Raw genomic sequence first — 19,383 nt, forward strand, 5'->3', positions numbered from 1 at the left:
ATGGCGGTTCCGGCCGAAAGGCGAACATGGATTTTTAATGTAAAGTTCACAGGGGCAGCCCCAACACATACATATCCAAGGTGTTTGTGCATAGAATTCTGGGGGTCCATGAAATTGGATGGAAAAAAAGTCTATAATTTCATTAATTTCTTATGGAAATTGAGCATTTTCTTCCATTATGAATATAGGTAACAAACTATTGTACTTTTTTTTTTTTTTTTTTTGAGACGGAATCTCACTCTTGTCGCCCAGGCTGGAGTGCAGTAGCGCAATCTCAGCTCACTGCAACCTCCACCTCCCAGGTTCAAGCAATTCTCTGCCTCAGCCTCCTGAGTAGCTGGGATTACAGGTGCCTGCCACCACGCCCGGCTAATTTTTGTACTTTTAGTAGAGGCAGGGTTACGCCATTTTGGCCAGGCTGGTCTTGAATTCCTGACCTCAGGTGATACACCCACCTAGGCCTCCCACAATGCTGGGATTACAGGCGTGAGCCGCCGCACCTGGCCTTTTTTAGATGGCATCTCACTCAGTCACCCAGGCTGAAGTGCACTGGCACGATCGCAGCTCACTACAACATCTGCCTACCAGGTTCAAGCAATTCTCGTGCCTCAGCCTCCCAAGTAGCTGGGATTATGGGCACGCGCCCCTATACTTGGCTAATTTATTGTATTTTTAGTAGAGACAGGGTTTTGTCATGTTGCCCAGGCTGGTCTTGAACTCCTGACCTCAGTTGATCCACCTGCCTCAGCCTCCGGAAGTGCTAGGATTACAGGTGTGAGCCACCACATCCAGCCAGCTGTTGTAAAACTTATATGAAGTTTTATATCTATGTAATTAGCACAGTGTCTGTTAAATAGTAAGCATTCAATAGATAAATAATAGCTATTATTAATGATAATTATAGTTCATTATTAGAGTTGATAATACTACCAGTTTCGTGCAAAAGTAATTGCGGCTTTTGTCATTACTTTTAATGGCAAAAACCGCAATTACTTTTGCACCAACCTAATATTAAATAACAACTATGATTCTATGTGACTTCCTCCTCAACTCTGTCAAAAAATTTTTATGTTTTTTTAAAGAGGCAAGATCTCACTCTGTCGCCCAGACCGGAGAGCAGTGGCTCCATCATAAGCTCACTGCAGTCTCAAACTCCTGGGCTTAAGTGATTCTCCCACCTCAGACTCCTAAGTAGCTGGGACTGCAGATGTGCATCACCACACCAGCTAATTTTGTTGTTGTTGTAGAGACAAGGTCTCACTATATTGCCCAGGCTGGTTGGAAACTCCTGGCCTCAAGAGATCCTCCCAGTTTGGCCTCCCAAAGTGCTAAGGATTATAGTTTTGAGCCTCTGCACCTGGCCTAAGAAATGTTTTCTAATAGACGTTTTTCTTTAGAGCAGTCTTCAATTCACAGCAAAATTGAGCAGATAGAGATTTACCTCGAGACTTTTTGTCTAAAAACATTCATCATTAAAAGTATTCTGTAAAATAGTGACAATGAGAAATTCAGTTCAATTCAATTCAATGAATATTTATTAAAGAATTATTGTGTGCTGGGCTATATACTGTATGCGAGATGGTGATGATGATGATGATTACTATTATTATTATTATTCTGAGACAGGGTCCCACTGTTGCCCAGGCTAGAGTACAGTGATACAATCATGGCTCACAGCAGCCTCAACCTCACAGGCTCAGGCGATCTTCCCACCTTGGCCTCTGAAGTAGCTAGGATCACAGGCACGCCACCATGCCTGGGTAGTTTTTTTATTTTTGTAGAGCCAGGGGTCTCCTTAAGTTGCCCAGGCTGGTCTTGAACTTCTGGGCTCAAGCAATCCTCCCACCTTGACCTCCCAAAGTGTTGGGATTACAGGCATGAGCTATCATGCCTGGCCAGTGCTGAGATTATAAAATGGATAAGACCTGGCTTTCTGCCCTGTGTAGCTCCTGGTCTAGCTGGAAAGGTAACCATGTAAACAAACAGTTGTGATAACTTGTATTAAGTACTAAACATTAGTATTTGCAAAGTGCTGTGACAACTTGGTAGACAGAAGGATTCTTTGGCCGAGGAATGAATCCTTGGAGCTGGAAATTCCTCACAGAGATGATATTTGAGCTGTCTGGAGGGATGAGTTTAGTAGGCAGAACGAGTACAGAGAGTTGCCAGGGAATGCCAAGAACAACAGTGTTTCTAGAATGTAGGGTGTGGGAATAAACAGAGGAACCTGAAAAGGTATTTAACACCTGGGCCAGGCCGTGTCATAAAACTTGCTACTCAGTGTGGTTCCAGGACCAGCAGCATCTGTATCACCTGGGAGATTGTTAAAAATGCAAATTCTTGGCCCGGTGAGGTGGCTCATGCCTGTAATCCCAGCACTTTGGGAGGCCAAGGCGGGTGGATCACTTGAGGTCAGGGGTTCAAGACCAGCCTGGCCAACATGGTGAAACCCACATCTCTATTAAAAGTATGAAAATTAGCTGGGTGTGGTGGGACATGTCTGTAATCCCAGCCACTCAGTAGGCTGAGACATGAAAATCACTTGAATCAAGGAGGCGGAGGTTGTAGTGAGCTGAGATCATGTCACTGTACTCCAGCCTGGGTGATAGAGCAAGACTCCATCTCAAAAAATATTACAAATTATTGGGCTCCACCCCCATATCTACTGGATCAGAATCTGTATTAGTGAAATCCCCAGGTGATTTATATACATATTGAGGTTTGAAAAGCACTGCTCTAAAACCTTAAATGCCAGGCTAAGATGTTAAGCCTTTATTCTGTTGTCCATGTGTGTTATCAATCTGGTTTCTAGAAGTAAGTCTAATAGCAGCACCAACCAACAGATTGGAAGGTGGAAAGCAGAAAGCAGGGGGCTAGATAATAGAGGCTTTCCACAATACTTTCTGATAAAGTTTTTACTGGCCATCTTCCTTGGTGAAACTGGCAACCAGTCCTGGTTTCATGGCCGAGCTCTGCTCATCTGAAGAGATGGGAATGGATCGTTAATGGGGGCTTAGAGCATCATCATATCAGCCATTAACTGGAGGGGAGGCAGTTTTTCCTTGCTACTGCAATTACTTGCCCTGTGCCTAGAATGTTTAAACTAGACATTATTTTGTATCTATCAGTGCTATTTTAGGGAAAAAAAAAAGAACAACAACAAGAAGAAGAAATTCTGCAACACACCTTCTTCCCTATTAACATAAGAACTAGTTTGTTAGGCTAGGCACAGTGGTCATGCCTGTAATCCCAGCACTTTGGGAGGCTGAGGCGGGAGGATTACTTAAACCCAGGAGTTTGAGACCAGCCTGGGCAACATGGTGAAACCCTGTCTCCACAAAAAAATTAAAAATTAGCCAGGTGTGTTGGCGCATGCCTGTGGTCCCAGCTACTCAAGAGGCTGAGGCAGGAGGATCATTTGAGCCCAGGAGTTTGAGTCTGCAGTGAGTTACATTCATAACACCATACTCCAGCCTGGGCGATACAGAGAAACCTTGTCTAAAAAAAAAAAGAAAAGAAAAGAAAAGAAAAATAAAAATTAATTTTTTAGATGTTTGATGTAAATTTAAATGGCCTAATGAATTAGTAGCACTTAAAAGTAGTATTAATAATAGTGACAATTCAAAATATATTAACTTTTATTTCTTAGCAAGATACCTGTTCTTCTAAAATGAAAGAGTATTTATTATCTGCAAGAAAATCTTCCTTCTTGACCAACATTGCATCCTAATGTATACCTGTGATTCTTTCTTTATTGTTGGGGTAGCCAGCTGAGTGATGTCTTAGAAGTATCCATAACCCCACATTTTATAGCAGAAACATATCAGAAGGGGCCCCATAGCAGTTCAGCCAATGGACACACCTATCCCCTCTTCCTACCTGACTATGGACAAGTGGGAAAATTAGAGCTTAGTTACTAAACCAAGTTCTAAATATACCATCACCACCATTCTCTGTCCCTCTTGTTCTGTCTCTCTCTCTCTCTCTCTCTCTCTCACACACACACACACACACACATCTTTCTTCAGAAATTTCTCCATTGGTGTCATCTGTGAACAAGGCTAGCCCCATAGCAGATGCAGAAGAAATGAGGACGTGCACACTAAATTAGGAAAAGAGACAAAAATATAATTTCACTTTATTATTAAAGAAAATACAAATGTGTATAAAAAACTACCTTGTAACTTGATTTGAACATTAAGTCCATTGTTACCTAACAATGTATTGCAAGTATGTAGGGAGCACAGCCTGTTGACAGGGTTCAGGAATGTCACTACACATTGTGCCACTTGAGAAAGATTTGGGAACAGTCTGGGCACTCCCTCTCTGAAAGAGCTGTGGAAGCTACACAAAGCTTTCTAATGCTAGTAGCATGCCAGGTTTTCTAAGAGACGCATTTTCACTTTTTTGTTTTCCTAGTAGGATTATTACTAGTAGGATCTACTAGGATTACTACTACATCATAGAAAAACAAAAACAAAATCAAACCCTGTACTATTTTTCTCGAAATCAACTAGTTTCTAAGTTTAACTACCAAGTCAGAACTTTGGCATTTAACTGGTATATCAGTTACTACTTTTAATACCATGTTTTCTCCTACTTTGATTTTTTCTTTTTCTTCTTTTTTTTTTTTTTTGAGATGGAATCTTGCTCTGTTGCCCAGGCTAGAGTGCAGCGGCATGATCTCGGCTCACTGCAACCTCTGCCTCCCAGGTTCAAGCGATTCTCCTGCCTCTGTCTCCCAAGTAGTTGGGATTACAGGCATACACCACCATGCCTGGCTAATTTTTGTACTTTTAGTAGAGACAGAGTTTTACCATGTTGGCCAGGCTGATCTCGAACTCCTGACCCCAGTCTCCCAAAGTATTAGGATTCTGTGTGCAGTTTTTAGTTTGAAATTTTAGTAAAACTCACCGCACAGATTAGTTTAAACATATTCAATATTTTACTAAGTTAGCTCACTTCCAGTGAATCAAGGGTATAACAATGACTACTGAGGTTTAAATTGGGACATAAGAATAGTACTTTTTCCAATTAACTTTCTAAATAGAATAAAGCCACTAGCCACTCTGCTCCTGTGCTCCTGTCCTTATCTCCCTTGTCTTGGTGACCAGGGGAAATGCTGACCATCCTCTGGTCATGACAAAGACAGAGTGGGAGAAAGGTTGTGGGCTGCGGATGGACTGCCAAGTCCATGCCAGTTGTAAAAAGGGAAATTATTAAGCCACAGCAGCCTTTTTGAGAACCCATTGATGCCAGGCGCCACAAGAAGGAAACCTGCATTGGCAGGTTTTGTTATTTTTTAACTTGACCCTGACAATACCTGCTGGGTTACCTGCACTTTCTGCCAAAGAAGTGTCAAATGAGGGAGGAAGTTTGCACACCTGGTGAATTAAACCTTACAATACCATTTGGAGAGAGGAAAGAGAGAGCAAGGTGACTACAGAAAAGAACAGAGACAAGAAATAGAAACTAGGAGGGAGGAGGAAGAGTAAAGAGACAAACAATTTGAAGGAATTCTCTTATGACATTTTCCAAGATCACATTACATCACCGGGACAGATATAAGTATTATAATAGCCCTAGAGTGGGACAATTTGCTACTCTGGGTTTGAGTTTTTGTACCTGGAACTCAAAAGCAAACTGCATCAGCCACTGTGCCTATCTTAGATTTTGATGACCTGTTTGGCTGGGCTGCTACTCTATGGAGTTTTCAAACGCATATAATTAAACATTAAGTGGCCTCTTAATGGACTGTCTTTTCCAAAAGGGCCTTTGTTTAATTTACAATCAGCATGTCTGTAGAAAACACTAAGTAATTGCTTTTGCCCATTCCAGTGACATTTTGGTCATTCCTTTAACAGCCCTCCTTTTTTTTTTTTTTTAATATCAGGAGTCCGTTGGAGGCAATTGGAGAGGGTGAAGGAGTGGTTAGTTTCAAAGACATTCAGCCAAAGCCAAGCTTGTTAGCAGCAACTGTCACACAACAGGGCCAGGACACATGACACCATATGGAGCTTCAGCAGCCAGAGACCCCGAGACCCACATGTGTTCTTAGTGCAGAGCACCTTGTGTGCACCAATCTCCTTCCACACATCGGGGACACCCGGAAAGAAAGAGAGACCTGGGTAAGGAGTAGCACACACTGTGCTTCCTTCTATCCATTGGAATGCTGAATTCTATTCAAATATGTCTTGAAAAATATGTGTTTTTATTCATTAGAGTGCTGACCAACACGAAGCTTCTGGTATTATTTCCATTTCCATACACCTTTAAACCCACTGCTGTTTCCTTCGGACTCAGAAGTTTCTGGCTCCTGTAATCACCACCCATCATTATATTCTCCTTTAACAACAAATGTGAGTTCCAGGGAAGCTGAAACCTTGTGTGTTCCAGACATTGAATGGTGTGTGGTACAGAGAAGACCCCCAAATATTTGCTGAGTGAATAGATACATCTTTATCATGGCCTAATTTTCCTAAATTCCAAAGAAAGTTTAAGTGGAAACTTAATTTTGAGTATGTCTGACACCTGAGAACCCTTTCCTGTAGCCATTCTAACATATATTTTAATGTCTCTAGGGCCAGAAAAACATGATTTTTTAAACTCATGAAAGTGTGACTAATGCAGTTAATGTCTACTGTTTGCAGAAATTTACAGTAGACATGAGAAGCTGGCAAGTGCTTGGTTATTCTTTTCAATCTCCTGAGGAGGTCAAAGCCGAAGTATCTTCAAGGCAAATGCTGACTCTTAAGTAACTACATTTCCCATGTAACAAATGCAAATCCACATGAACCTACAGAAATCCCTTTGGCAATAACATCATTAGTGACACAGCTGTCAAGAGAATTTTAAAAATAAGTGTTTAAGAAGTATACTGTTAGATAAAATGTAGATAGAAACTCACACCTAACAGGTCATTTAATAGTAAGCCCAAACCTCTGTTAATGCTGGACAGCTCCCCATGGCTTACTTTCAAGAGTTCTTCCTTCCCTAGTTTTGAATGTTCTAAACTGAAGTTTCTGACACTTGGCCTTAAGGGACTCTTCTATAGCTTGTGAAAGGTCATCATTGAGAGATTTCTCGTTTTCATCTCTTTACTACAAATTAGCCCCTTGGACGACCCTGGACAATTCTTCTGCCTGCCTGGTGGGTGATGCCTTTTTAGACACTTGTAGGTGGTTATCAGGTCCTTGCTCCATTGCAAACATCACAAAAAAGGTCTTGCCTCCTGCCTATGCCCTGGAACACATTTTGATTTTGCAGTCTTAAACAAATTGATTCTTTGCACAGACCTGTGTGCTGAAGCTGGTGACTAAAGAAAGCTTTGCTTTTTGCAAATGTGGTCCATTTTGCCTAATCAGAATTTCTTGAGATATTAGCCCCTCTAGCCACTTACTTATATTCTCTGTAATTCCTTAGAGAGCTGAAATGCCGTCTTCAGTAAATTTATTTGAACAAATTCATTACCCTGTTCTCTTCTCCTTCTGCCATCATCCATACTAGTTGATTTACATAAAGTCTTTTTTATTCCCAATTATTTTCTTACTTCCTTTTAAAATCAAGAGCCCATTTAAAAGTCTTCATTACTTTATTACTAAACTGCTTTACACCACTTTTCTTACTAAATGCCAATATTTAGGGAGGAAAGTATGAAACATGTTGGCAGCTCTGTTTGAGCCGCATTTAAAAGGAAATGAAGACCAGAGTTTTTATAGATGAGGAGGGTAATAAACATGGCCCACAGACTGAATTAACCTACATTATATGGTAATAAACATGCCAGTATCATTCTCAATTATAATAAGAACAGGTTCTTATTCAGAGTGCTTGAACTAGAGCTACTTGCAGTGATGGAGAAATATTTTAAATCTTAGATGGAGAGGACTAAAGTGTGATCTAAAGACAGTGGGGTGGTTTGTTTGCTACAACTTGACTCCCTTGTAGAATTTGTTCTTACTTCCTTTTTTCCTAATATATTTGCAGATTTCTAAATTCTTACGGTTTCTTTGGTTGTTCAACAAAAGATACAGAATATATGTGACAAAGACAAATACAATACAAAATGAATTTAGCCATGCAGTTATGCTAAATATGTAGCTTGATATATGGTATGTAATATTATATCATCTCTCTTCTTGAATTCTTCCTACCATATCAGTGTTCCTGTCCTTTTAGCAAAATGAATAGACTCAGCATTAGTTCATCAAGACTTCTGCTCTGACTCAGTGTAGCTGGCTAGAAACTGACTACAGTGAGGATGACAGTAACAATAATAACTCTAGCAGGTAACATGAATTGAGCACTTACAACCTGCCAGACACTTAAGCCTCACAACAATCTGGAAACTAGAAAGTGTTATTTTTCCTATGTTGTAGACAGAGACCCTCAGGCTCAGAGGGCTTAAATAATCTTCATGTGGACACATCTACCATGTTGTAGAGAACGATGGATTTAAAACCAGACAATCCAACTATAGAGGCTGAATGCTTAACCACTATCCTTAACTACTCCCCTGGTGAAACTAGAGGCCAATATTTTAAATAATTTTTTTAAAGTACCAATTTACACCTTTTTTTTTTTTTTTTTTTGAGATAGGGCCTTGCTGTGTCACCTAGGCTAGAGTGCAGTGGCACGATCTGGGCTCACTGCAGCCTTGACTGCCTGGGCTTAAGCAATCTTCCCACCTCAGCCTCCTGAGTAGCTGGGACCACAGGCATGCACCACCATGCCCAGCTAATTTTTAAAAGTATTTGTAGAGACAAGGTCTTGTTATGTTGCCCAGACCAGTCTTGAACTCCTGGGCTCAAGCGATCCTCCTACCTTGGCTTCTAAAAGTGCCAGGATTACAGATGTAAGCTACTGGGCCCAGCCCTAATTTACATGTTTTAAAGCACCTGGAAATCTTATCTTCTTATTAGATACTGTTGTATGAGGGTTTCTATAATGTTGGGAGTCTAGAGATACAGACCAAAACAACATTCAATTTGTATATGAGGTTGGGATAAAATAAACCAAGGCTCGGGAAAAGCTCAAGATATTCAGAAAAGATAAGCAGGATGAGCCCAGATTGTGCTTCTACAAGGGAAGGTGCAGACTTCTATTGGCACCATATCTACTAAGTTATCAGTGAAACACACAGGTGTAAAAGTTCTAGACCTAAAATGAAAACCAGCCTCTGGAAAGTGGTAAATTTGCCAATTTGGACATATCTTGGAAAGGCTAAGTAAACCACCTTGTCCAGTGCCCTGCTTATTAGTTAAGATACATGCAAATCATTTCAGTATGGGGGATCAATCATATCACCATCATCATCATCATCATCATATCACCATCATCACGATCATCATCATCATCATCATGAAGATGTGGCATCACTAGGCCAAAAGAACAGAGGCCTAGTCTCCTCTCCTTCCAGGCTCCGGGCTCTAGCCAGACCACCTCTCATTGAGCAGATACTAAGGAAAGATAGTTCTGAAATTGTAATCCCTTCCAAATACTCTAACCATGATAGTTTACCTCTTATCTAACCAGGCAAATGCTGTGACTCTCTTTATGCTGTTTGAAGCTTATATCAGCAAGACACTGGAGCCAAAGCCAGTCTTAAGCAGTGACAATACTTCAATGTTTATTCCATGCCCTATTTCCTCACAATCACTTAGACAATCATACAGCGGTACAAAATGCACCACGTTATCAGTCAATCAGTGACTTTTTATCATAAGGAGTGTTCTTTTACCAGTTGTAAACAGTGCACCCATACTGTGGCTATTCTGTTTTCCCATTAGTAATTATAGCTTGTGTTTATTGAGTGTATTATTTTTGGGAGAAGATACCAAACAATGGGGTAGGGTTTGCAAATACCAGTTAATTAAAAAGGTAGGGCAGCAAACAAAGAATCTAGGAATGAAGTTATTGAACAACATAGTGGGATGTCTTTGTGACATCATTTGCTGAAGGCGAAAATTCTATATATGACAACTTGGTCTTTGATCCTACCCAAAAGAATGTTTTGCTGAAAATACCTATTTTTTTTTTAATTTTTAACATCAATAACCAACTTCCAACACATGAACCTTAAAAAATGTATTGTTAAAATCGCTGCAATATTTTGATACCTCTTCAAATTTTTTATCTGTCAATCCTCTCTAGAGCAATCTAGCAAAATCAAACCGAATCATTTAAACTATGATATTGGGGTAGCAAGGGCAGAATAATTCCACCAGGCAGTAAAAACACATTTCTATAACTTCAGGCTAGAGATGAATACCTTGGGATATGAGGCTAAAACTGTTCACTCTACATATTTGAAAAGTGCAAATAGTATCAGTTCCCCGGCAGGCCACTTAGCCTGCTTTCCTTGCAGGCACCAAAACACAGGACAGTTTTTGTTCACTAGTACTCCCCTTTCCTTAATTCTCCACTGTTCTACCCACTTTACCCTGCCCCTTCTTGCCCTGAACTGATGCTAAATGAGCATATGGTGATCTGTACTGACCCTGCCTGTTGCAAAAATAAAGCTGTTTTCAAAACAATAAAACCAATTCTAGATAGGACTTTACATTTTATTTTTTGAGGTGTGTTTTCTATGTACTGTTTGGCAAAAACATCTACTTCCACAAGTTTTTCTAGTCATAGTCACAGTGATCTTGTTCACAGTTTATTGGGTAGGGAACACACACAGTTACCTTTCCAACCTTTCTAATTTGTATTGGATTCTAAGCTCCCACATCTTGGCCCTCGGGCATTTTCCTTGATAAAGCCCTCCTACCTTAGAGTCCAATGAAGACCAAAGACTTTGGATATGAAATTTTTTAAGTAACCACTGGAGAAGAGGCTTCAATTGTATTGGCCCAACTGGCAATTTGTGGAAGGCCATATGAATTGCTTAGAGATAACATTCTTGCCTTTCACCTTGTGGTCACCAGTTTGAATCAAGCAGAGATTAACAGTGTCCAAGGGTTGTTATCATCTGGTGATGGCTTGGGAGCTGATATGAAATAAATTGCTAGTATCTTGTGTCTACTTGCTGGAGGTCACCCAGTTCAGACTATTTTGGGGACCAGATCCAAATCTTAGCTAAAATGGTTAATCTAAATGGAAGCCTCTGCGCAAGGATCAAATGCTAAATAAACGCATAGATTATGCTACCTCTTGCACTAATGGAAGATATCCTCCCAGACAAGGGTGGAAGCCAGGGAGTGATAGGTGGGGGAAATGGGCAAAATCTGTGTATTGTGAACAGCAGGCTTCTGAATATTTAATTTAAATTCTACCCTGGCTCTCTTACAGGTGATTTTACCATTTGAGCTTGATCTCCTCACCTGGATGGTACAGCCATGCCCTCCTTCTGACTCAGAGCTCTCACCTCTTTACCTATTGTTTCATCCAGCTTTTTTTTTTTTTGAAATGGAGTCTTGTTCTGTCACCCAGGCTGCAGTGCAGTGGTGTGATCTTGGCTCACTGCAACCTTCACTTCCTGAGTTCAAGAGATTCTCCTGCCTCAGCCTCCTGAGTAGCTGGGATTATAGGCATGCACCACCACACCCAGCTAATTTTTGTATTTTTAGTAGAGATGGGATTTCCCCATGTTGACCAGGCTGGTCTCAAACTCCTGGACTCAAACGCTGCCTGCCTTGACCTCCCAAAGTGCTGGGATTACAGGCATGAGCCACCATGCTGGGCCTTCATCCACCTTTGAGAGTCATCAAGCTTTAAAGAAAATGAAAACTTTTTAAAAGAAACATTTGGGCACTTAGGCATAGTTGGTAAATTTATGTATGTACAGAGAAAGAGAGAGAGAGAACCAATCAAATAAATTTTCTTTTTTCATTTTTGAGACACAGTCTCGCTCACGGCAACCTCTGCCTCCTGGGTTCAAGCAATTATCCTGCCTCAGCCTCCTGAGTAGCTGGGACTACAGGTGCGTGCCACCACGCCCAGCTAATCTTTCGTATTTTTAGTAGAGACAGGGCCAGGAGGCCTAGCTTCACTACATTGGCCAGGAGGGTCTCAATCTCCCGACCTCATGATCAGCCCACCTCAGCCTCCCAAAGTGCTGGGATTACAGGTGTGAGCCACCATGCCCAGCCAATAAATTTTCTTAAGCTTTTAATTAGGGCCAGGTAATTGCTTTTGTTATTTTGGCTGAAGAGGGTTTTTAGTCTGAATCATTAAAATACTTGTTTAAATTTTCTACATTGCATTTCACGTGTAGATTCTGTTCAAAATCATTCTTGTTTAGTTCTTTTATTAGTTTTAAATTTGTCATACATAAACAGCCTCTTTAAAAATAATTCAAATTAAGTCTCACTGGGTAAAATTTAGAAATAAAAGTCTCTTTGGGGATTAATTTATTTAAATGAAATCAAAGTCTCAAAAAGTACAGGGTAGATTTACCAGCCCCTACGCCTGGCTCTTTTCCAGTTGTTACCAAGAACTACAACTTTCTATCTCCAAGTTCACCCAACATAAGTATCACAAAGACAATGGCTTTTAATTCTGGGTTGTTACCAGTCTCTTTGTGAATTTGATGAAAACTGTGGATCTTCTGCCTGGGAAGACTACACTGCAGAAATACAGAAAACAATTTTTTTTTTCCATGGTTCTATACCCATCCTATAGAACCTATTCATGGACAACTATCTTCACAGGATGCCTGAACTACAGATTAGGAATCTCTGAAAAAATATCAACTCAAGGATCTTGTGTTAAAAATGTGTACATAATCCACATTCTTATCAATACATATGAAGAAAAAAAGGAGACAAAACAATGTGCCCACCCAAAATGGGCAGGAATCAAGGGTAGTGGTTTAATCAGCTAAAATCATTGGTGAAGATGAAGATGGTGAAAGCATGTTTCTCCTGTTTTCCATTTCTCCCCACCTCAAAATCAGAGGGCCGGAGTGAATCAACTGTTTTAAGACTAAATGAAAGCTATGTTTTTGGTTAAAAGTAATTAACAGACTGAGAGCTTGTTAGCTTTCTAAAGCTTCAAGTGGTCAATTTAGACTAGAATTAAAAATAGAACCAATTTAATCAGCAAGAAGAGCAGTTGAAAGATGCATTTCAATTAGACTTGCATCAATTTAAATGTAAAAATATTAACATGATTCCTCTTTCCAAAATTGCCCAGTTTCATCTTAGACTTCAATTTAAATAACTATTTGTTACATATATTTTATATCTACATGTATTTCTTTTTTATTTTTGCCCACATATCTGCCTCCCAAATAAAAAAAAATTCTCTAGCACTAAGCAATAGCAATAAGGTTGGTTGGAAATCTCAAACCAAATGTAACTCAAAGGTCACGAAACTAACTCGGATTAGTGGCCATGAAGGACTTGCGGGGGTGGGGTGGGGTGTCAAGTGAGCTTTGTGTGCAACTGTAGTGTTCAAAAGCTCTAACTCAAAATTCATTTTAGGCCAATTCGTTAAACCAGCCGTCTAAACGGGCCCTGGCACTGGGTATCCGACCGCTCCACGCGCCAGCTGGTGAGGCCTGGAGTTGGAACCGGAAGCCGTCTCCAGCCGGCCTCCTAGGCCCTGGGTGCCCGGGTGGGCACACTTCCGCGAGGGCCCGGGGACAGCGCCGGCCAAATCTTGCGGGTAACGGCACACTCGGTTCCGGGAGGCAGGTACTAGGCCGGGAGACTTGAGGCCAAGCCCGTCTCAGTTCCCGCGTCAAGAGGAAGCCTGCGCTTCAGAGCCCGCCCTGCCTGGGGCCGCGATCCAGGAGCGCGGCGGGAAGAGCGCCAACGTCGTCTCCCAGTGTCGTTACACCCACTCACCACACTCTGACCCCCGCAGAGACCACAAAGGAGTGGGAAGAGGGCTGCCTTCGTACTCCCCAAGCCACCCCCGCCTCCGAGCGCGGCGGCGCGGTGTCCGGAGGCTCGAGTCCTCGCATCCGCCGGGCCAGCGCTAACCACCCGCCGCCGCTCTGGAGGGGACCCGGCGGCCCCGCCACGTGCGGCCGCGAGCAGGGCTCTCGGCGCCGCGGGTTTCAGGCCCACTTCCGGGGGCCGGGGACCGTCGGAGGCGCAGGTTGGGGGGTCGTGAGCCGTATGTCCCCCGCAGCTGGCCAGAAAGCTGCCTCTGAGCTTCCTGAGTAACTCACTGCCTCCCCCGGTAGTCTCTCTGGACTCTCCAAATGACTTTTGCTGGGGGCACCGGGCACAGGGAGGGCAGGCCCCGGGGATGACGCAGGTGTGTACTTTACAGCCAGGGAAGGCCTAGCTTTCAGGGACAGTGGCTTAGACGTGGGGGTGGAGAATGGGAGCACTGTCTCTGCCAAATTTTCCGGAGAAACCCCGGACTAGCTCTGTCCCTGGTGCCCCGGCCACTGCCAGCGGGTCCTTAGCGCTGTCGATTGCGCGCACCGGAGCCCGAAGTCTTCCCCACCGCGGGCAGGAGAGGCCCGCGAGCTCTCCCGGACGTGTCTGGTCCTAAAGCGGGGAGCTGAGCAGCCACTTCAGGGATGGCACTCCGAGGGGGCCCGAGGCAGGGAGGCGCGCTGACCCAGCGAAGGAGGCCCCAGCCTTAGGACAATCCGGGCGTCCCGGGCGAAGGTCTCAATCTGCCAGAGCCACTGCCATTCAGGCATCGCTCCATTAAGGCCAGGGAGAAGAGGGGCATTAGCCAGCGACCCGCCCTCCTTACGTCCGGAGGTCATCCCGCACCTACAGGCAAGTTTCTGTCTCCTTTGAGGAACACTACGCGGTTGTTACATCGATTAAATGAAGAACACAGAAGTCTCTCGCTCTGCCGGGCAAAACCCTCTTAAGAGTATCGCAGCTAAAAAGTGGGTTGGCTGTAAGCTGATAATCAGGTAGATGTGGTCAGACACCCACTCCAGAACCTCTGCTACTCAGAGACCATGTTATCACACGCGACGTCCATTAGGCCCCAGTAATCCGCTATCAACGCATTTTAGAGCCATTTGAATGTTAAGGAGATTTTTATTAATGGTCCATGATCCTAAAATGTGACTATTGGTTCTAGGAACAGATTTTAACAACTCAAGGCTGTGATGAGTGATTTTTTGGTTTCCGTTCAGCCTAAGGCCTCAGGGGATTTCATTTGGGAGATTGGGGGCAAGACCTAAGGGAGAGAGCCCTCACTCCACTAAGGACCTGTCTCTAAAGGGTACTTTCCAGCTTTTACCTGGGGAACCTGAGATAGAGGGGGAGCAGGCCTGTGGCTCCTAAAGGCAGCATTTGCAGGTCTTTTAATGGGGAGTCCAGGGGGACAAAAAAAGCAATAGACAATTGTATAGCTACCAGAAACTGGCATCTTATTTTTAAAGAAGCCATCAGCTGGAAATGTCACCTAGTGATGTCAAGTAGACTAAGAAATTATTAATCAAAAGGCCCCCTTTGCACACCTGCAGTAGGCAAACTAAGGCAGGAGCAGTAGGGGTATCAGGTAGCAGAGGATTCTGATTCTTGAATACCTTTTTTCCTTGTGGTGCCGAAACAGAAGTCAATCCAAACTTTGCCCACTTACCATTATATTTTCAGTGGGATTCTTTTTGTTTTCTTTGTTGTTGCTGTTGTTTTTTCTTTCAAAATACCGTGTTTCCACTAAGAATTAAAAGAAAAGGGGTGGGGAGATTAAGGAATAAAAGTGAGTCATAGACCTCATGCTGTTTGACTTTCCCTCTAGGAGAAAAACAAAATTTGAAGCGACCCTCCCCCTAGTGATAGCCTGGCTTCCCTGGCACCTGCAGTTATCTTTGACCAAATGGGTTGGACTTGGTAGGGATCCTTTATTTGAATTTGCTTACTGTTTGTTTGCAGTTGACAGCAGGTTGGTTTTTAAACATAAAACACACTGCTTGCAAGAGAGGAAGTCTGGCTGTTTCTCTTTAGCATTGGGGGGCCTCCCTTGGTTGTGAGGACTGCTGCATAGTAGAAGGCCTTTCAAACGCACGTCTGCTCCCTCCTTTACAGCCACTTCAGTATACAGAAACTTCCTCTAGTTTCCCATTTGGTTCCGTTTCCTTCCAACTGCTGCCATCACAAAACTACCCTTTCCAAATAGTGCCTAGATTTTGTTTCCATCGGGTAAAAAACAAAAAACCACTCCCCCCAACACATTATTATTGAAGGTCTCATGTTGCTATTAACAGGCAGTTTGAAAGATGCTCCAAGCAATCCTACACAACGTGTCTCAATACACCGGAGCACTACGGTTTCACATGTAATGTTAATTCTGTCCGAGACAAATCCTATAATCTGTGCAGTTTCAGAGCCGAATACCAAAAAACATGGGGATGGGTTTTGTTTGGGGTTTTGCTCTCCCCATTCCAGGGGAAAGTCCCAGGGGCTCCCGGTCTTTTCTGTCACACCAACCCAAGGGTGGAAATGGGGCGACTGGGGAATCAGGTTTTATCAGAGCACCCTGCGCTGACAAGCTCAGGCGGTTTAGAAGAGAAAATCAGAGGTGCTCAGGGCACCTGGTCACAAATCTGGGCATGCAGATGCCTGATGGGGGATTGGACCCTTTCGTGGTACGAAAAGGAGAGAGATTGCTGTTCATCTTAAAAGTCTCGAAGGAAGGCAAAAACCCAGGCGGAAGTCATGGCTGACTCTGATCCTGCATCTTCCCATTCTGGTTGTTTTCCACCACATCTGCTTCCATTTGCGTGGGATGCGCTGGTCTCCTGCCCGACTCTTTTGTGTTCCTCTTTTGCATGATTAAAAACACGTTTCTGTATGCAATAAACCATCACCTAGCACTGGCACGCCTGGTTTTGGGTTACAGCTTTGTTCGGGTAACAACAGCGAGGTTCTCCCTGGGTGTGAGATGCGGGTTCGAACATGTGGTGTGCGCGCCAGGGCTGGCCGCTTCCGGTTAAGTGGACACCGGGACTTGACTGCGGCCCCTGCCCTGCAGGTAACCGGAATAGGCTGCCTGGCAAGTTTGCCCTGCCCGGGACGCCGAAGAGACCGCTTCCCCATTCCAGAGCTGGCCTCTGGCCTTCAGCGCCGCTGAGTACTGCGACACGTCCGAAAAGAAAGAGAAGGCACTCAGTTTAAAAAAAGAGATCTAGAGGACTAGGAGAAAGGGGATGAGCCAAGGGAAACTGGGAATTGCTCGTGCTTCCCCCCGAAAGCCTCAGTTCAGTGCCGGGGGAGACCCCAACTGAGGGCCAGACTCCCCCAAATCCAGGGGCCGAGGAGCTGGATTTCCTGGGAAGTTCCTCGGGGACCCGAGGCAGGCCCAGCTGGGCCCCGTCTGCTTGGGACGCGGGAGGCCACAGCCGTGGCGGGAGCCCCCGCTGTGGCGGCCTCGCCCTTTGCGGCCAGGAGAAGCCGCCCCCTCCCAAGCCGTCCGCGGCTTATCCTACCGGGAGACCTAGGAAACTAGCGGCCGCGAGCCCCGCCGGGCTTGCTTTCGCCGTCCCGGCCCCTTCTCCCTGGCCGGTGGACCCAGCTCGCCGTCCCGTCTGTCGGTCTGGGTTTTAGCTCCTTCGGGCGCAGGGCGCTCGCCTCCTGGCCAGGCCACCCCACCCGCCAGTTCCCGAGGCCGACCCGACCCCTGCACTACGCCAGGCCGCGAGGTTTCCCAGCGACCAGCACCCCGGCCCGCGGCCGACCTGGAGGCCTTACTGCAGGGCTCGGGCGGGGCCCTCGCTCGGCTCTGGCTGGCGGCCCACTCCTGCGGGCCCACCGGCCTCGCCACCGGGCCTCGGCCTTGCGGCGGCCCACAGCGCCCTGGGCCCGGCGTCCCCGAGGCCTAAGGACTAGGCCCAGGGGGCGGGCTGAGGCTCAAGAGAGGTCCTAGGTGCGGGCCAGGGACGGAGCCAGCCCAGAGAGAAAGGGGGACACCCGACGAGGCAAGAACCTCAGTCTCGCCCCTGCCTGGCTCGCCAGGCTGTGAGTGGGGCCTATTGGGCAGCGCCAGCCTGGGGAGTCCGACGTCTGCCCTGGCTGGGGACCCTGGGGGCAGAGATGTGAGTGCTGTTCCCGGGTAACTCCGACTGGGCCCTGGGGAGTTAGAAAGCCAGATCTTTAGCCAGAGCGCCGAGGGCGCGGCGGAGAGCGCGGGCTGCCCGGCACCACGTTCCTTCTGGCAGTCCCGCCCCAGCCTCCCAGCGTCTTGCGCCTGTGGCGGCGGCAGTACGGGCCTGGGGGGACACCCACAGGAAAGGTGAGATTAGCGGCACCGTGTGGGAGAGGGGTTGAGGAAACCCACCATTATCTAAAACCTGGAGGTTTCGAAAGCCGGAACTTAATTGAGTTGATTGAATTTCTCTTCTTATCTAGGAAGGAAAGAAACACTCCCAAGGTGAAATACAAAGGGCCAAGAATCTCTGTGGGAAAGATAAAGGTTTGGGGCAACAGATCTTTGTAAAGCAAACTACCCCCACCCTCATCAGGACCTGCCCTCCAAAAACCAAGCTTATATTGCCGGCTCACTTCTTGTTAATTGCCGATACGCAGCTGAAGTAGCTCCCTGACCCCTTTGGAGGACGGCGTCATTTCAGCACCAAGTATCACCATTATTGGGCTTATTAACTTCATTAAAACCGGTCTTGACTAGGAGTGGAGATCGGAACTCTCTGGATGTCTTTAAGCCAGTGCTAGCTCCCCGCCTCCTTCCCTCCCTCCGTTGCCTTCGGTCAGGGGAATTCATTTCTACTTCGCCTTTGATTCAAAGGGATTTAACTGCGTGGTCTTAGTTAAGAGAAGTTGTGCAGAGGTGATGGAAAAATTAGTTTCAGAGGGTGCTCAGGGCCTCTTCTTTCTGACCTTTTTAAAAAAAGTTTCAGGAGAGAAACTGCCCATTGCGTTATTTGCTGAGTAGCCCAATATTTATCGTCATTATTGTTTTTAAAGAAAGGGTCATCTTTCCCTGCCCGTTGCGGGACATCCTGAAAAACTGAAGGCAATAGTAGAAAATGGTTATTTTGGTACTGCTTTACTGTTGCAGAAGAAAAGCTGGGAGATTAAGACCCTGAATCTGGGTAAACCTCAGGCCCCAATTTAACTTCATGTAAACTACAGTATGTTGAAGGTTATCAATAGGTACTGAAAACTCTTGCCATCAAATTTGGCCTCAAATGTTGGTTGCAAACTATTGCATTTCCTTTACTAGTGAACCAATTTACTTATTAGGAAAGATTACATAGAGTTCAAGAGAGCATGCGCAGCCAGGGACCGGAAAAATGAAATAGCCAGAAAACAAAATGGTTGCAACTGCTAACCTTCATTTAAAACGTTACAATCAAGTCACTTAATTTTGGTCAGCTGTAAGAGCTTAAGCAGCTTAAAATGAAATTAAATATTGCTTTTACCTGAGGAGCACCATGATCATTGGCCCATTTGTCTTTTCTGGTGACTGGTTTACAAAATGCAGGTACAACTGAAAAGG

This window comes from Chlorocebus sabaeus, chromosome 24 (assembly GCF_047675955.1).
Source record: "Chlorocebus sabaeus isolate Y175 chromosome 24, mChlSab1.0.hap1, whole genome shotgun sequence".
In the NCBI taxonomy this organism is placed as follows: Eukaryota; Metazoa; Chordata; class Mammalia; order Primates; family Cercopithecidae; genus Chlorocebus; species Chlorocebus sabaeus.